The following is an 18,714-nucleotide window of genomic DNA, read 5'->3' as shown; positions in this document are numbered from 1 at the left end:
CAAAAAGCAACATGTCTTTTTCAGTGAAGAGCATATAAATAGCTGAAAATTTAACCAAAAGCTTTACCAGTAGAAATGAAGATGATATACAGATATGCAGATACGTGTGCAGAGGAACTAGGAAGAAGGAAAAATAGGAAAAAAGGGGGAAAAGAAAAGGGATGACAAAAAGCAGAAAAAAATTGAAATGTTGTGATTTCAAAAATAACCAAAGAGCCAAGCATATGGTTGAAAATATACTATAGACTAAGTCGATCCCCGTGGTTTCTGAGAGGTATAAAAATGATTCCCAGAGCTGAAGCCCTGGGATATACAACTGAAGACAGTGTCACTCCCTTCAGCTCCAGGGGAGGAAAGGTGGCTATTCAGACTGGAATTTGAGATGCCGGGAGAAAAGTCTTGCATATGAAATTCACAGATTTTTAATTTGTCCTCTATTATGCCCTGAAAATTGCATTTCTATGCAGGATATCTATATTTTAAGATATTCTTAGATGTTCCAGGAATGGCAAATAGGCCAAGAGCAGCAACTTTCCCTGAAGCAAGCTACCAGCAGGATTTATATATGATCAAACTAGCAGTGTTTTCCACCTAATACCCAGGGTGGTCACAGACTGAAAGAAAGACTCTCCACGTTGGTGATGATCTTGAGATGCAGTCTGGTGAGGTCTTACCACAAGTTTTAAATCAGGCCTCAAACTGCTACCTCACCAGTCAGTCTCTGTGGAATCCTATTACAGATAAATACTTTAAATGAAGGCAGATTTCATAGACCAGAAACCATCCAGTAGTGAGCGTATCTTCACTTCTGAATCCCTTAAAAATAAGGAGGGACAGACTACTAAGAAGGAATGTACAGAGAATGAAAAAGATTTTAGAATATATTACCATGGGCACCTTATTTTTTTTAAAAAACCTGCAGAAATCAACATAGCAGCACAGTAGACAGGAGACTGGCTGTCACGTGACAGAAGAATGAATGTGAAAAAGCCATCATGGCAGCAGAAAGATGTATTTTATTTTCAGCATTTCCATTCATCATCTTCCATCCACAATCCCTTGGTCCCTTGTCGACAGTCATCTTCGTGTACAGCATCTGCAGTGCTGGAGTTCTCCCTGGTCAGCAACTCTTTTGGCTGACACAACATCTAGCAATGTGAAAAAGAGCAAAAAGTCTGGAATGGGTGAGGTGTGTCCACAGGGCCATGTGAGTGGTGGAAAGGAAAAAAAGGAGAGTACAGGTGTGTCTCAGCCAACCCCTCGGGGGTCTAATCAGTTCTTCGAGAAATCATCAAAACAACTATTTGATTAAACACCAGCCATCATCACTGTTAAATCATTTTCTAGGCGCCACTCATCTTTCAACTTCAAGAGCTAGGACACTGTATCACTTGGTTCTGAAAATACAATACTAGGAAATACCACATCTTGCAGATTCAGTTTAATCAGCCCTGTCTTGAAATAGCTGTTTACCAATTTTGCATAATATAATTAAATGCCCAAACACTATATTTAAGAAACATTAAAACTATCATGTATGTTATGGGAGTTGGGAAATTCCCAATTTAGAATGTCTAATAGTGTTGCAAAAATAAGATTCTCCATGAGGACAGCAAAGTGGAATTGGGAATTATAAAGTATGGTTCCCCTGCTATTAAGTATTACAACTCATGAAGAATACAAGAGGCAGGAGCTCAAGGAGGCTTAAAAATCTGGTTCAACACTTCCTCCTTTAGTGAATCTAATCCTGAAAAACTGATTTTGGTATTAGGTTTCAGAAGCTCCTAGCTATGAGGGTTTTTCAGGAAGAGGAAGAGGATGTGGTAGAGCAAGCTGGTCATTTCTTCCACTTTCCAGACTATCCTCTGATATCTGCCATCTCCCCACTCCCTTCACCATCAGGTAGGGAACCTTGAGGTCTTTGATTTCTTCCTCTTCCCTAAAGCATATCTTTGACAGGCTCATATCTAAACATTCCCATCCATTCCATATGGCATCATCCTGGTAAGGCCCGTGTCATGTGAGGCTGTATCTTCTCTAGCCTATTACAAAGGGTCTCTCAACTAGTCTCCTATCCTTCAATATCATTTTACTACAGCCTTTGCTATTCATGCTATCGAGTTAGCTTCTAAAATGTATATTTCATTCCCACCAGCCCCATCTATATACCTCAGATGCTTGTAGATGAAATGCAAGTTTCCATGCCTGTTTTTTAACGTTTTGAAGATTCTGGCCTTAAATACCCTCAGTCAAATCAATCTACTTCTTCTTCCTTAATAGAGTAGGTAATTAACCTGGCACAGTGCTTGGTGTATATAAGGGAGAACAAGAAATATTAGCTTACCGCCCCCCCTTGGAATAAAAGAAAGCTATTATTCCTGGGCTTTCCAAGTGGTGCTAGTGGTAAAGGATCCACCTGCCAATGCAAGTGACGCAAGAGACGTAGGTTTGATCGCTGGGTCAGGAAGATCCCCTGGAGCAGGAAATGGCAACCCATTCTGGTATTCTTGCCTGGAAAATTCCATGCACAGAGGAACCTGGTGAGCTCTGGTCATGGGGCCACAAAGAGTCGGACACAATAACACACAAACACTGATGGCCTATGTGGGATCTCTCTCCTCACTCTACCTCACACTCCTAGACCTTTGCCCATATCATCCCCGTCTCTAATGTTCTCCCTTCTCTTTGCCACTTGGCAAAATTTGAACTTTCCTCTAGGGCTTCCCTGGTGGCTCAGAGGTTAAAGCATCTGCCTGGAATGCGGGAGACCCAGGTTCAATCCCTGGGTTGGGAAGATCCCCTGGAGAAGAAAATGACAACCCGCTCCAGTATTCTTGCCTGGAGAATCCATAGAGGGAGGAGCCTGGTAGGCTACAGTCCACAGGGTCACAAAGAGTTGGACACAACTGAATGACTTCACTTTCACTTTCACTAGGAGATCAAGTTCTATCTCTTCCATGAAGCCTTTTCTACTCAGACCACTGTGGTTATTCTCTCTCTAAATTTCTGCAACAACAGCTTGTTGAAAGCAATATTTGGTTCCCTCCCAAGTGAAAGGAAGCTGGTATATGTACCCACCAACTTCCATCTATCATTGGTTGAGATCTGTTCCCAGGAACATCGATGCTTGGCATTTTGACCTGCCTCATGCATGAGGTAAGAAGAAAGTCATCAGACAGAAAGCACCAGGTCTTGCAATAGAACTCTGCAGAAATATTGTGTGCCCAGGGACATCCTTTCATGGTGTTAGGTGTAGAAAAGTTTTCCCAGTGAATTTCTTGGGTTTCAGATACACCTCTGTCTGCCCCCATGTTTCTCAGTAACCATATCCCATCAAGGTGTCAGTGTAAATATTTAACTCTAGTAACTCCTTTCTCTACCTACTGCACCACAAGCAGCAGCAGCCCTACACACTCAGCAGCAGTGCATTAGTATGATGTTCTGTGAAATATCAATACAATTGATATTTTTGGATTATATTCTGCCAGAGATCTGAACAGTGCATGTAGCCCTTGGGCAAGAATCTATTGGTTACAGTGATTTGTTTGTCCCAGGTGAATGAAATATTCTGGGTTTCTACTTCCTGATGCAGCCTGAAGGGTTTATGTACTAATAAATGGTTACATACCAAATACAAGACGCTCTGGTGCTGTGGTCTGGTAAAAACATTGTATCCCACACAGTTACTGTGATTGAGGTTATTAAGTTTGTGGAGGTCCTCCATGATTCGCCATGATCTATCTGTTTTTTTCAAGGACTACATTAGTATATCAAATGTGAAGCTACTGTAGGAAACACAGAACACCTGGGTTTATCATCTGCCTGAAATATCTACAGAATCTTTGAAATCTTAATGGAGATACTAGGAATGAAAAATAAAGCTTCCTTCAACTGGCAGGTATTGGAGACTGGATCCACCTTGGTTCAGTCTGTGGGTTTGCTCTGGGAAAACTACCAGAATACAGACTGCACCAGAAACACAGTATCAACCCACGCAGAATAATGGAGAACTACACTGAATTGTTGTGTTTCATTTACAGTAATAAATCTTAAAAAAGAGCAGTGATTCATGCGAATGGTAGGCACCATTACTAGAAACAAGGTCTTTGAGATTCTCTGGTTATATGTTGCTAAACTGTTAAAAGGAAAAAAAAAGTTACCCATGTCAGAAGCAGAGAACGCTTGAAGAGATATGGGGCTGGGACCTCAAAGTATGAAGCAAAAATGGTACAAGCCTACATCCTAGTCTCACTCAGGAAGAGCATCATTTGTCACCTCTGGACCAGGCTAAAGCTTACCCTTGACTATTGATGGCGTTAGGGCTTCCCAGGCAGTGCTAGTGGTAAAGAACCTGCCTGCCAATGCAGGAGACATAAGAGACACAGATTTGATGCCTGGATCAGGAAGATCCCCTGGAGGAAGGCACGGCAACCCACTCCAGCATTCTTGCCTGGAGAATCCCGTGGACAGAGGAGCCTGGCAGGCTACAGTCCATAGGGTTGCAAAGAGTCAGAGATGACTGAAGTGACTTAGCATGCACACACACACACACAACTCAGACTTCGGGGGATACACTAATGGATTCTGATATCATTTTTCTGGTGGAGATAAAAAGCCAGGGCTGGGCTTTCCCTGGGGAGATATGTTGTTTCCACTGAGTGGTCCTGGGAAGAGTTAATTCCTAGGATAAAATAAAGACTAAAGAAAGAGTCAGGCTCTCAAGGAACTAATACTTTGAGAAGGAGATAAGCAAACAAACAAATGATCATTAAAATAAATAATTAAAAGCAAGAACAAGAGAACTGGGTTATTATTATCTCATTACAAGTTTGGCTGCCCAAACAGGTTTAGCCTGAAAGCCTACAAACCAGTTCCACAGAAGGGAAACATACAACCCATATCAAGGACCCATAAAACTAGGAAGCAACCATTTTACCCTGCAAAATAATTTCCAAGGTGATGAAAACTATGCCAAGAAGAAGTGAGCTAAGGAGCAAAAGAGATCAAAACAGAAGCAGTGGTTATGTTGGATTTACACTTCACAAGATCTCTGATGATTTCTGATCACAAGATTTCTGATGGAAAAAAACAACTCTAATTGACTGTCACATATTTATATTAATGCTGCTGGAGGATTCCTGAGATGCTAAATAGCAGGTTGCTATCTGACCAGCTTTAGGGACTTGTTTGAAGGGACACATCTGTAACTAGTACTCCCCTAGTTGTATCACCATCCTACTGCTCTTAGGGCCAATGGGGGCCTCTACAAGGTATGGATTTCTGCAAGCTATTCATCAGAATAGGAAGTTTTCTCTTCACACATATTCAGTTCAGTTCAGTTGCTCAGTTGTGTCCCACTCTTTGCGACCCCATGAATCGCAGCACGCCAGGCCTCCCTGTCCATCACCAACTCCCGGAGTTCACTCAAACTCACGTCCATTGAGTCGGGATGACATCCAGCCATCTTAGGGACCTTTATTTTGCAACATTATTTGACTTGGTGTATCCATTGATTTCTAAGGCAAATATACCTACTATAGTTAGTTAGTAGGTATATGCAGATAACACCACTTAAATGGTAGAAAGCAAAGAGAAACTAAAGAGCCTCTTAATGAAGGTGAAAGAGGAGAGTGAAAAAGCTGGCTTAAAACTCAACATTCAAAAAACGAAGATCTTGGCATCCAGTCCCATCCCTTCATGGCAAATAGATGGGGGGAAAGGTGGAAACAGTGACATATTTTATTTTCTTGGGCCCCAAAATCACTGCAGATGGTGACTGCAGCTATGAAATTAAAAGATATTTGCTCCTTGGAAGAAAAGCTACGACAAACCTAAACAGCATATTAGAAAGCATAGACATCACTTTGATGACAAAGGTTCATATAGTCAAAAGCTCTGGTTTTTCCAGTAGTCATGTATGGGTGTGAGAGTTGGACCATAAAGAAGGCTGAGCACTGAAGAACTGATGGTTTTGAACTGTGGCGTTGAAGAAGACTCTTCAGAGTCCCTTGGAATGCAAGGAGATCAAACCAGTCAGTCCTAAAGAAAATCAGTCCTGAATATTCATTGGAAGGACTGATGCTGAAGCTCCAATTCTTTGGCCACCTGACACGAAGAGCCAACTCATTGGAAAAGACCCTTACACTGGGAAAGGTTGAGGACAAGAGGAGTACTGGGTGACAGGATGAGATGTTTGGATGGCATCACTGACTCAATGGACATCAGTTTGAGCAGACTCTGGGAGATAGTGAAGGACATGGAAGCCTGGCACACTGTAGTCCATGGGGTCACAAAGAGTCAGCCACGACTGAGTGACTGATCAACAACAACTGCCTTATGACCCAGCAATCCCATGCTGGGCATACACACTGAGGAAACCAGAATTGAAAGAGACACGTGTACCCCAATGTTCATCGCAGCACTGTTTATAATAGCCAGGACATGGAAGCAACCTAGATGTCCATCAACAGATGAATGGATAAGAAAGCTGTGGTACATATACACAATGGAGTATTACTCAGCCATTAAAAAGAATACATTTGAATCAGTTCTAATGAGGTGGATGAAACTGGAGCCTATTATACAGAGTGAAGTAAGCCAGAAAGAAAAACACCAATACAGTATACTAACGCATATATATGGAATTTAGAAAGATGGTAACAATAACCGTGTATACTGAGACAGCAAAAGAGACACTGATGTATAGAACAGTCTTTTGGACTCTGTGGGAGAGGGAGAGGGTGAGTTGATTTGGGAGAATGGCATTGAAATACATATAATATCATATATGGAATGAGTCGCCAGTCGAGGTTCGACGCACGATACTGGATGCTTGGGGCTGGTGCACTGGGATGACCCAGAGAGATGGTATGGGGAGGGAGGAGGGAGGAGGGTTCAGGATGGGGAACACATGTATACCTGTCACGGATTCATTTTGATACTTGGCAAAACCAATACAATATTGTAAAGTTTAAAAATAAAATAAAATTTAAAAAAAAGAAAACCAACAGTTCATGCAATGGTACAGTCACCCTTACCTCCAGAGCATATACTCATGGACCCAAAGGGCATTCCTATTATTCTACCACTATTGCATAGATCCTAATTATTGCCAAGTCTGATATGATAGAAAGTAAGTATGTTAGCCCCATCTTTATATAACATAAAAAGGTGCTAAACATGACACCTGGGGATTTGATACCTTCTCTTCACGGTACCTTCTTTACCCCTCGGTCCACAGTTCTGTCAGATGTTATCCTCTAGTCTGAATCCAGTGGATAATGCCACCACTTTGTCTACTCTCAGCAGCTGTGGCCATCATATAAAGAAAAACATGAGTTACATTAACATGCAGTGAGTGCCTACAGTGTCCTGAACTATATGAAAAATGAGGAGTGATGGCCCCAAGGAATAAGCTCTTATTTTCTTTGAAGCTCAGAATCTGTGTGAGGAATAGATTAAAACCATCTAGTACATAGTTCACCTTCCAACTGTGAACTGAAAAGATGAATAACTTATAAGAATGCTTTACTTTGGTTCTGGGATTTATTTTTGTGCTAACCTGTACAGGTATGGATGAAATTCTGGGAATTCATAAAACTTGAGTCAGAATATCGAAACCACAAGGTGAAGCTCTAACTCTGCCAGGAAGGTGTTCAATTTCCCCTTCACAGGCCATTCCAGACTGAAGAGGCCATCTGTGTGTATTCAGGGGCCTCCAGGAAACAGAAGGCTTTTGGGGGGGATTCTGGAGATGATTTAGGGAAGTTTGAGTGTGGCTAAGGAAGCCTGTAGGCATGTGAAATGGTGGCACTAGTGGTAAAGAATCTGCCTGCCAGTGTAGGAGACATAAGAGACTCGGGTTCGATCCCTGGGTCGGGAATATCCTTGGAGGAGGGCACAGCAACCCACTCCAGTATTCTTGCCTGGAGAGTCCCATGGACAGAGGGGTCTGTTGGGCTACCATCTATGGGATCGCAAAGAGTCAGACACAACTGAATTGACTTAGCCCACATGCATAGGCAAACTTGAGGATCCCTAAGATAGATGGCACCAGGGGAAGTTATTACTGCCCTGAGAGCTGACCCTTGAGAAGGAAGGGTAAGTGTCACTGGAGCCTGGATGAGGTTAAAGAATGGAAGGGGATTCACTGCAGAGGAGCAATTATCATGGAAGGTTGTATCCATGAACAGACTGCAGTACCAAGCACAGCGAGAAGGAAAGAAATACTTCTCTAATCCTGCCCTTTGACCTCTTGCATTGCCTCACATTGGCCAAATACAACAAGAAGCCAGAGGTCGATAAAGCCCAGATTATGGAGGATGTAAGATCCCAGGTGGTGCTAGTGGTAAAGAACCCACCTTTCAATGCAGGAGATGTATGAGACACAAGTTTGGTCCCTGAGTCAGAAAGATCCCCTGGAAGAGAGCATAGCAACCCACTCCAGTATCCTTCCCTGGAGAATCCCATGAATAGAGGACCCTGGTGGACTACAGTCCATAGGGTTGCGACACAACCAACTACAGTCCATAGGGTTGGACACAATCGAAGCAACTTAGCACAGCACAAGGTCAGGGTAGAAGAAGGTGGAGAATGGATTTGGGGAAGGGGCAAAAGGTGAATGCCATCACAGTCACCATCTAGACCAAAGGCAAGGCCAAATCCCAACCTCTATTGAATTGTCTTTTCTTGCTCTAAGGTACTATTTCCCAAAATGGGGGAGAAGAGTAGGTCTGTGTATAACTTAATTTAACAAACACTGAATTAACCCATTTAAACAGGTTTCACTACTTCAAGAATTTTCAAAGCTGCAAGAGGCTAAACATAGTAATTTTTTTTTTTTACAGTAAATAATTGTTCAACACTATGAGGAACCAGACATTGGGCTGGGTACTGGTGATACAATGGTGAACAGTAGAGACACCTACCCCTGCAGTACTTACAGTCCGGCGGAGGGCAGGCTGTCATCAATGTTGATGACAAAGTTCTCAGAGCAAGATCAACTGTGTGGCACGTCTCAAAGGAAAGTTATTTAGCTTTAGAAACCCATATTTCTGGAAATTTTTTATGAAGGGAGGGGCTCTTTGAGAAAGGCAGTCTGAGTTTTGCTTCACTATTAGTTACATATTTTGGGTTTGACATTTACATAATTAAATGCCTAATGCCTAGTTTTAATGACACCTTTTTCACCCTGCTGGCCCTAGACAGTCAATCAGAGAGTAAATCAGATACTTACGGAAAATGGATAGTGGGAAGGTAACATGAAAAAGAAGAAGCAATATCTTAGTTGTCAAAGCCACTTAAATCAACTTCACATTTTCCTTTCAGTGAAGACTCTGTAAACCAAGATGGTATTGTTAGTGAAACGGCCATGGGCTAGATGTATGTGAGGAAGATAAGCCTACTTACTGGGTTCTAAGGCAAAGTCCAAAGTGATTTGACCAAGTGGTACAAAAAGCAGAAAGTGACTTTCAGGAGAATTTGTAATACACATGTATCTGACTTTCTGTCAGAGCATAGGTCTTGTTTGTTTGTTTGTTTTTCTTGGTCATGTTGGGTGGCATGCAGGATCTTAGTTCCCCAACCAGGGATTAAACCCATGCTTTTAGCAGTAGAAGCATGAAGTCTTAACCACTCGACCACCAGATAGGTCCCAAGAATAGCTTTTTGTAAAATAAGTGTGCAGCAGTTGTGGTAGATGCCCCACCTGTGGTTTGGTGCCCCACCTGGGAGCCCTTTGCTGGCTGGCTGGTGCCCACCACCCTGGCTGCTGGCATTGTTACCCACTAAGGGCTAACAGGTGCCCCCTCTCATGTCTCACTAACCCCTTCACCGAAGGGAATAGTCATGAGGTTAGGGCTCAACTTTATAGGAACCCCATCTTGGCCAGCTTTTCCCCCTTCATACTCTCTAATAAATTTTTTCTAAAGATCACTTCATAACCATGATCCTTGTCTTCATCAAGCTTCACAGACAACTGGGAATTAGAAGGGATTTAGAAGATATCAGAACAAGAAAGGCATCTTTATCCTCTTTACTACCTACACTGTGCACTGGTCTTTCTATTGTGCCTCATTGAGTTCTAGCCACATTGGCTATTTTAATAGTTTTCCATTTTGATTCATTTTCAGGAAGAATATGTGTAGGAAAGCTTCCTGATTTAACTCTTAGTATCCACATCTATAAGAAGCTAAGTAAAGGAAATCAGTCCTGAATATTCATTGGAAGGACTGATGTGAAGCTGAAACTTCAATACTTTGGCCACCTGATGTGAAGAACTGACTCATTGGGAAAGACCCTGATGCTGGGAAAGATTGAAGGCAGGAGAAGAAGGGAACGACAGAGGATGAGATGGTTGGATGGCATCACCGACTCTATGGACATGAGTTTGAGTATGCTCCGGGAGTTGATGATGGACAGGGAAGCCTGGTGTGCTGCAGTTCATGGGGTCGCAAAGAGTCAGACATGACTAAGTGACTGAACTAAACTGAACTAGTCACTAATATCCCATAATAGACCATTGATCCAAATTATAGGCGGAAATATCTATGAAAAAATTTTAAATGTAACCATGGCCAGCACTCTAGTGAGCTCTTCATAGTAATAGCAAAGGTTACAGTCCTTAAAGAACGTTTGCCACGTGATGAAAAATATTGTTAGAATAGTATTTGCACTGTGCATTATGGTTTTTAAATACAATGTCATAAAAATTTCACTTGTCTCCACAGTAACCCTGTGACCTGAGTAAAATTTCAGTTTCACAAATGAAGGAACTGAAGCTCAGGGATATGAAGGGACTTGCTCAGTGTCTGATAGTTATGAAGTTACATGGTGAAATTTGACAGAGTTTTATTTTTAGAAGATTTGGAGCCTTTCAACTTTATTGCCTATTTTATCCACTTTATCATGCTCTGTCATTTCTTAAATTATTGGACTTTATAACATCCGCTTATGGTTTAGTCATCATAAAACTCTATAGTACTATTTGTATTCTAGAATTTCTACAAGGCAGCAAAATAGGCTGCATAATTAAATACTTACCTAATTTTTATGAACTTGATGTGTTAAGATTTTTATTTCTCTCCACTTATAAATTTGACTTGTGGTTCTGTAAAATTAATGTCCATTGATTTCTCAGAGAGCTACGCATTGGCTACACAGAGGGTTTGGTTTTTAGAAAAACCAGCAGTACATCATTATTGATTATGTATTGCCTTTCTTTAAGAGCTATTGAGAATGTGAATACTCTTCTAAATGGGTACTCAGACATGCACTTTATTTAATTCATTTTCCCAACTCAGCCTGTCTCCTAGCCAACTACAGTATAGTTTACTTTAGAAATATCAATATACTTTTTCAGCCAAAAAAAAAAAAAGATAGTCAAACAAGAAAATATAGCCCCAAGTGTTAGCTTTTATACTTGGAGCAAATATATGGTTTTAGCTTAGTGGTAGAGAATAGAAATCATCTCTTTTCTGTGGCTTAAAAGAATATACTCTCAATTTACCTTATCTCCTTGAGTTTGTGCAATTAAAAACGACAATGGGAATATTGATGAGGCAAACAGAGAACACACAACTACTGAGGGGCTCAAGCATATCTTGGAAATTACCATTCCAAATGCCTCATGCACTTATTTCTAACTCTGGGAGTGCATGACAGAGCCAAGCAGGTTTCATGTAATTGCCATACTTTAAGAGTTCCAGAGGGAAATTACTGATCACAATTATTTACTTAAACACAAATGGAAAACTCAAGTAACCTCAGGGTCACACCAAAACAGCTCTGGACTTGGGTCACAACTTCAGAATTAATGGGGAAGAGTAAGCAGTAAGGCCACTGGGGTGCATTGAGCAGTCTCACCATAATTAAAGACCGACTTGCAGCCAAATGACATTACCCGCTGCTCTGAGAAGGGAGAGGGTTTGTCCATTCCAGAAGATCTCTAAGCATCAGGTGCTTGGCACACAGTTCTAAGCCTTTAAGACAGCACACTTCCTTCAGTGTTGTTGATATACTGATTGTCATGGACTGTCATTTTAATTACTTCTTAATCCTCAGCAGTCATGTTATCAAAGGATGCACATACCGTGCCAACCCTGGCATGGAGCTTCAAGTGCCACACACAGAAGGTGCCCAGGTACAATTAGCTCTAATGAGTGTAGAGAGCTGAACTCTGCAAGCTGCAAACAAACATAACCTGCAAGCTGATCTAGTCAATCAGATCTGGAGATCTAACTGTTAGATTCGCAGAAGGTACAATGCTCTTGGCAAGGTTATTATAATAACAAGATGAACAAGGATTAGGGATGGAACCAGAAATACACGTGAAACCCTAGTTGAAAAAACTTTACTACTGCCAGTTGAACACATCCAAGCAATGATTTAAGCCTGTGGATGGACTGAGATCATTGTCATTGTCTGGCTATATCATTAAAGCTGGTTTGGGTCACTGTGAGGGCCAAGTTTTTCCCCAGAGATGGATCTTCACACAAGAAAATAGACAGCTCTGTTCTGTGGCCTCCATAAAACTCTACTTTGGCTACCAGTCCTTGAAGATGGAGATGCAAGGACTGACTTCCATGAAACATGTAAAAAATAAGTAAAGCAGAGGTGACATAGCAATAATAGAGAAAATTTTTTTGTAATATTTCCTTTCAAGATACCTGATGAGTTAGCTGGCAGAAATGAGGGTGTTTTTGTTTGTTGGGTTTGGGTTTTTTTTTTTTTTTTCTTTTTGCAGGGGCAAGGGAGAGATTAGTTTTACCTGCATAATTGTTTCTGGTTCCACCTGCCAGGTCTTGATAGCAACAGACCAGACATCCAGGCTCCCTCTCAGTATCCAAACGGATCTCATTAGAAGCCAAAGTTGACATAGTTAGTGGCAGCTAGTTTGACCATGACCAAAGCCACACACTTCCTTGTGTAATCTGGCTTGTTGCTCTTCAGTTGCTCAGTCATGTCCGACTCTTTGCGACCCTGTGGACTACAGCATGCCAGACTTCCCTGTCCTTTACCACCTCCCAGAGCTTGCTCAAAATCATGTGTATTAAGTCAGTGATACCATCCAATCATCTCATCCTCTGTCATCCCCTCTCCTCCTGCCTTCAATCTTTCCCAGCATCAAGGTCTTTTCCTTAGGAAAAGGCTTAGGAGGAGAAATAGCAGCCCTAAAAATGAAAGATTTCATTTTCACTGCATTTTCCCATAGGGCATTTGAAAGGCATAACTATTCTGAGTAGGTGGACAATGGTGGAAACCAAGGCAGAGTTCAAGAATTACTTGCCCCAAATCAGAGCACTGAGACAGCCAACTGCCCCAGGTGCAGTGGCACATGTCAGCAGAGGCGTCTGGAATTAGTCAGTCACCCACAAAGACGCTCAGTGTTCAGTTAACCTAATTCTCAGACAACACCTGAAAATAATGTTTGCAAGTCTCTGTGATTTACCAATGCCTTCTTTTGTCATAGACTCCTACTTCACACTTTTTAAAAACTTTTGAAATTTATTTATTTACTTTTGGTTGCACTGGGTCTTTGTTGCTGCACGTGGGCTTTCTCTAGTTGTGGTAAGCAGGGGCTGCTCTTAGTTGTGGTGCACGGGCTTCTCATTGCGGTGGTTTCTCTTGCAGCGCACAGGCTCTAGGGCACACAGGCTTCAGTAGCTGTGACGCACGAGCTTAGTCGCTACACGGCATGTGGGATCTTCCCGGAGCAGGGATTGAACACGTGTCCCCTGCATTGGCAGGCAGATTCTTAACCGCTGAACCACGAGAGAAATCCTACTTCACACTTTATACATTATCAGATTGACTACAGATATTTAGAGAATTAGGAATATCTGGAAGACTTGAATTTGTAAAGATTCTCAAACATTAACGTTAAATCTATTTCCTGGTATAAGTCAGGACAAATTAACTCAATCAGACTATAATACAAAAGACTGGGATTTGAGGCTTTTTTTCTGGTGCAACAAAATGTTTTATATTGTTGCTCTCCAGTTATCTGGCACTGTATTAATTTCTTAAAAACTGGAAATATTTAAAATCTAACTAGATTATTAAACATGCTATTTGCTGCTGAGGAGAAAGGCTACTTTAAGGCACTACCTTGTTGGTTAAGCCATGTGTGCAGGAGAAAACACACGACAAACATTTGAGATATGTTGCCTCGGGCTCGGGGTCTGCAACCACCTCTGTAGACAGCAGGATCAACAGATTGATTCTTTCCAAGATCTTCTGTGGCTCTTGAAATCAAAGCTTTACCATGTCTACAAATTAAGTTATATGCACAAAAGAAGCACTTAAAGAAAAAGAACTTGAGGCTCTACCCTAATATTATTCCACCATTCTTGTTCTAAAGAAATCCATCGTATCCTTTTATGGTTTAAAAAAAAGGGGGTGAATTACTCATTTCAGAAAAGTAAGTCATCAGTATTTGTCTTCATGTGTTCATGTGCTCAGCAACTGATAGGCAGGTGCTTTTTTTTTTTTTTTTTTAATGAACATCCTTTTTGTTTTCTGAAATGAATTCGTCTATTCTAAAAGTCTAAATGTAATGCTTTGTTTTCAATTATTCCAAGAACTGAGAGCATTAATTATCCCAGCAGCAAGTCAAACTAAAACACTGGTTACAGACATTTAAACTTTGACCCTAAGTGGTAGTTGCCCTTCAAGATGATTCATTTCAGTTTTTCCCTCTAGAGGACTAATCTTTCAACCCTTCCCAGACAACCTATAATTCTGCTCCTTTGCCCTCTCTAAAATCACCCAAGTGCTGTCTGCCTTCCAGGGAGATTTACTGCCATAATGGCAGAAGCAGTGAAGGTCAGCTGAAAACTTCGGGTCTATCTGCCCGGGGACAGGGGATTCCTAGATAATTTTAGCAGTCCCCGAAAATAATGATTGGCTTCATTAACCTGATGACAGGCCAAACTACTACCCCATTATAACAAGGAGGTTTTTTTTTTTTCTTCACTGGGAAGAATTCATTAGCTGAATCTTTGAGTATAATGATAACTAACTGCAGGGCAGAGTAAACACGTCTGGCTCTGTAGCACCATAAATAAGGCATTAAAACAACAACTGCAGGAGTTTGTGGGGTGGTTGTCTTTTGCCCTTTAAGTGCATATAGAGTTTGGTTCTCATTCCACATTGCTCACTTGCTTTCCTCAGGGGCATGCCACACAGGCGCCTCTGTTTTATCATTCATCATGAAGCCTCTTCAGACCTGGCATCCTAACGTATCTTAAAAGATTTATGAGATGATTTCAGCTAAGTTCCTTGGAGGGTTTGCTCTCAAATTCAGTTAATATCCATAAACTTAGTGAGAGCTAGAAATTGAGTCTGATTGCTAACGTCAATTCTCCATTCCCTGAAAGGGGCTTACCCCTGGCTCCTCACTACTTCTTGCCTGTGGGTCAGCCCACCCAACATCAGAAGGAGGCTTGGTGGGGGTTGAGATGAGAGTATGAAGGTCCTGGAGGTTGGTGAGTGTGCCTTTGGCTCAGTGTGTTTCTCATGTTTGCTAAGGGAGATATTGACAGCCATTCATTCAATATGCACTGCACTAAGTTAATTTATGATTAACTTCTTAGTTATTTTTCTAGGTCTTTTCCCCCACTAATTACACATTTAAATTCTAAATAATAAAACTTATCACAGATAGGACACTGTATTGATGGACAAATCCACAGATATTTGTCTATGTAATGGTCCTCCAACTCAATTTTCAATGTCAAGTGGGTAAAAAGTAGAAAGAAAAACATACCGATAGCATGGGGCAAGGCTCTGGAAAATCAAAGAGTTGAGTTCCTAAGAGTTGGCTTAATTTTTTAGTTGGTGTTGTAAAAAGCATTGTTCAAATAATAGAGAAGTGGAATTTCTTTGAATTCGTATCATCTCCTTTCAGGTTTCCATTTCTGGAGTTAGGATAAAAGCACCGAAGGGGAACGCCAATACATTCCTTATGCATACTGAAGAGACATGATGTCCTCTCTCAAGGAGCACATAATTGGAAAGTTTTCCATACAACTGTCTTCAGAAATCATTCTCTTCCATTCCATGGCCCTCATTTATCTTCTCAAAAGCTGATATTGGCTCCCTCCCTTGACCTATATGAAGTCAGAGATTCTCATCTCAGTCTAAAATGTCTTCAAAGAATCGTTCCCTCTTAAATCTCCTTCCTTTGCTCCTTTTGTTTGTCTCCCTCTTTCAGGCTGGATTCATGAACAAATTAAATGATATATATGAGTTATTTGGCTTTTATTTGTCCCCATTTTAAGGTAAAACTCCAGTTTTACCAATGAGTAATTCTATATTTTTCTGTTAGGACATCTATACCCAGAATATACACAGAAAAAAACCTATTGGTTTTCTAAGTCCTAGCCCATTACCTCAGTAATTGCTATTCTTGTTTGGAGGTACTATGTGGACTTGAAAGACATAATGTAGCCTGGTTTCCTTAATAAGTTTCTGTCTCATTTTTCTTCCTTTATTCAAACTTGCTTTGTCCCTTTGTTATCCTTTCATCCTTCAGTTTGATTATTAATCACTCATCCTTGTTTTCCACCAAACTTAGATTTAATTTCTTAATAAAAATCTCCCAAATACTAAATCAGCGTTTCCTATGCAGCCTAAGACACAATCATTCACATTGTGAATGAGGATTTGCCATCTAGCCACAAAAACATCTGCTTCCAAAAACAAAGTCAGACATATTTCTTTTGTTGATTTTTATATTTTCATTTTTGGCTTCCTCAGAAGCACTGGATTTATTGTCCCATTACCATGATTTGGTCCTTTCTTCACCTTTGTATTGTCAACCCTTCCATCTATTAACTGATACAATCACTTTCCTTCAAAAATGGAAATAAATCTGCTCCAACTTGGGATGGATTTATAATTGATGTCTTGGGTTGATTTCCTTGCTTAGTTTCTCACTTTTTTTTTTTTTTTTTTTAAGCACCACCTCTGTTTCTGTTCTTACTTGTCTACTAGGGGCAATACCCTAAAGCAGTTTGATAAGAAGTAGCATTGGTTACCGGAGAAGACCCTGGCACCCCACTCCAGTACTCTTGGCTGGAAACTCCCATGGATGGAGGAGCCTGGTGGACTACAGTCCATGCGGTCGCTAGGAGTCAGACACAACTGAGCGACTTTACTTTCACTTTTTACTTTCATGCATTGGAGAAGGAAACGGCAACCCACTCCGGTGTCCTTGCCTGGAGAATCCCAGGGACAACAGAGCCTGGTGGGCTGGCGTCTATGGGGTTGCACAGAGTCGGACACGACTGAAGCGACTTAGCAGTAGCAGCATTGGTTACATGTACATTTGTTCCAATCCTCAATAAACTCTGCACTAGTTCCCTAAGGTTTAATCAAGATAACCTTGTCTGCTGCTGTGCTGCATGAGTGCTCAGTCATGTTCAACTCTCTGCAATCCCATAGACTGTAGCCCACCAGCCTCCTCTGTCCATGGGATTTCCCAGACAAGAATATGGGAGTGAGTTGCCATTTCTGACCCAGGAATCAAACTGAACCTGTCTAGGGCTTAGCTATGCAAACGAACCTTTCTGAAAGTTTTGCAAGGAAGGGAGTGAGTACCTTCCATACAGCAGTCATTAATACCATGTTACCTCATTGAAGTGTTGCAAACAGCCTCATAAATTATGTACCATTACCCCTATTTTGCAAATAAGAAATCAACCACCTCACTGATAAAGTGTCTTTGCCCAGACTACATAGCTGCTAAATAGCAGAGATGAAATTAGTGCCCGAGTTCGTCTGGCATTCAAAGTATCTGTTTTGTCTACAATATAGAACATCATTCTGTCTCTAAACAAATTCTACTCTTCCAAGAAACAAAATAAGACCTGCCAACCCACTTTCTCTCCAGGCCAAAAGAATAAAATTCACATTTTTTGGTTAATGGCCCACTCTATGTTATTCTCAGGTGATTGGAGGCAAGCAGGTCATTCCAGGAGTATCCATGAAAGAAATATGTTATAAAATCATTTTCAATCTTTAATTCCTGAAGTTTACTTAGGCCTCTATCCAAACTATCTTTACGATTTAGTATCACACTGACTAAGCTCTCCAGTGTAGTCAAAATTTATGAACTTTTTCCTGAATGTTGTTGACCCTGAGTATGCATGGCATGTTTGTGTTTACAAAATGTGTGTGTGTACTCACTCATGTCAGACTCTTCACAACCCCCATGGATTATAGCCCACCAGGCTCTTCCATCCATGGAATTTTCCAGGCAAGAATACTGGAATGGGTTGTCATTTCCTACTCCAGGAGATCTTCCTGACCCACGGATTGAATCTGTGTCTGTTGCATCTCCTATATCGGCAGGCAGATTCTTTACCACTGCACCATCTGGGAAACCCTCTACAAACTAACCATCAACTATCAGAAAACAAAGAACATTTTTAAAATGTGGATGTATGGCTTATCTGACTTTAAGAGTTGAATATGTATTTGAGAACATCTGGGTTTTCAACCTCATGTCTCCATCTTCTCCCAGCTATTTAGCTTTGTGAAAAGAAATGCTGTCTGTCACCATCTCTTGTTTGTTCTTCCTCCAAAGAATTCCTTGGTTTTGCCCCTTGCTATCAAAAGTAAGTGGCTATCCAAAAGTCTGTGGCTTTTCATTCTTTTGTTGCTCTAAAACCTTCCTAAATACAGTCTCTCTGCCTCAAATTCATCTGACAT

General features: G+C 41.1%; 1 non-coding gene across 1 annotated transcript; it reads left to right on the top strand.

Annotated features, from left to right (window-relative positions):
* Positions 1–2,722: 2,722 nt before the first annotated feature.
* Positions 2,723–2,794, top strand: TRNAS-GGA (transfer RNA serine (anticodon GGA)). The gene has a single exon. It is a non-coding gene; the product is annotated as a tRNA-Ser (tRNA).
* Positions 2,795–18,714: the final 15,920 nt, after the last annotated feature.

The sequence above is a fragment of the Bos mutus genome, chromosome 2, assembly GCF_027580195.1.
Source record: "Bos mutus isolate GX-2022 chromosome 2, NWIPB_WYAK_1.1, whole genome shotgun sequence".
Classification (NCBI taxonomy): Eukaryota; Metazoa; Chordata; class Mammalia; order Artiodactyla; family Bovidae; genus Bos; species Bos mutus.
This window is presented reverse-complemented; position numbering and strand designations above follow the sequence as displayed.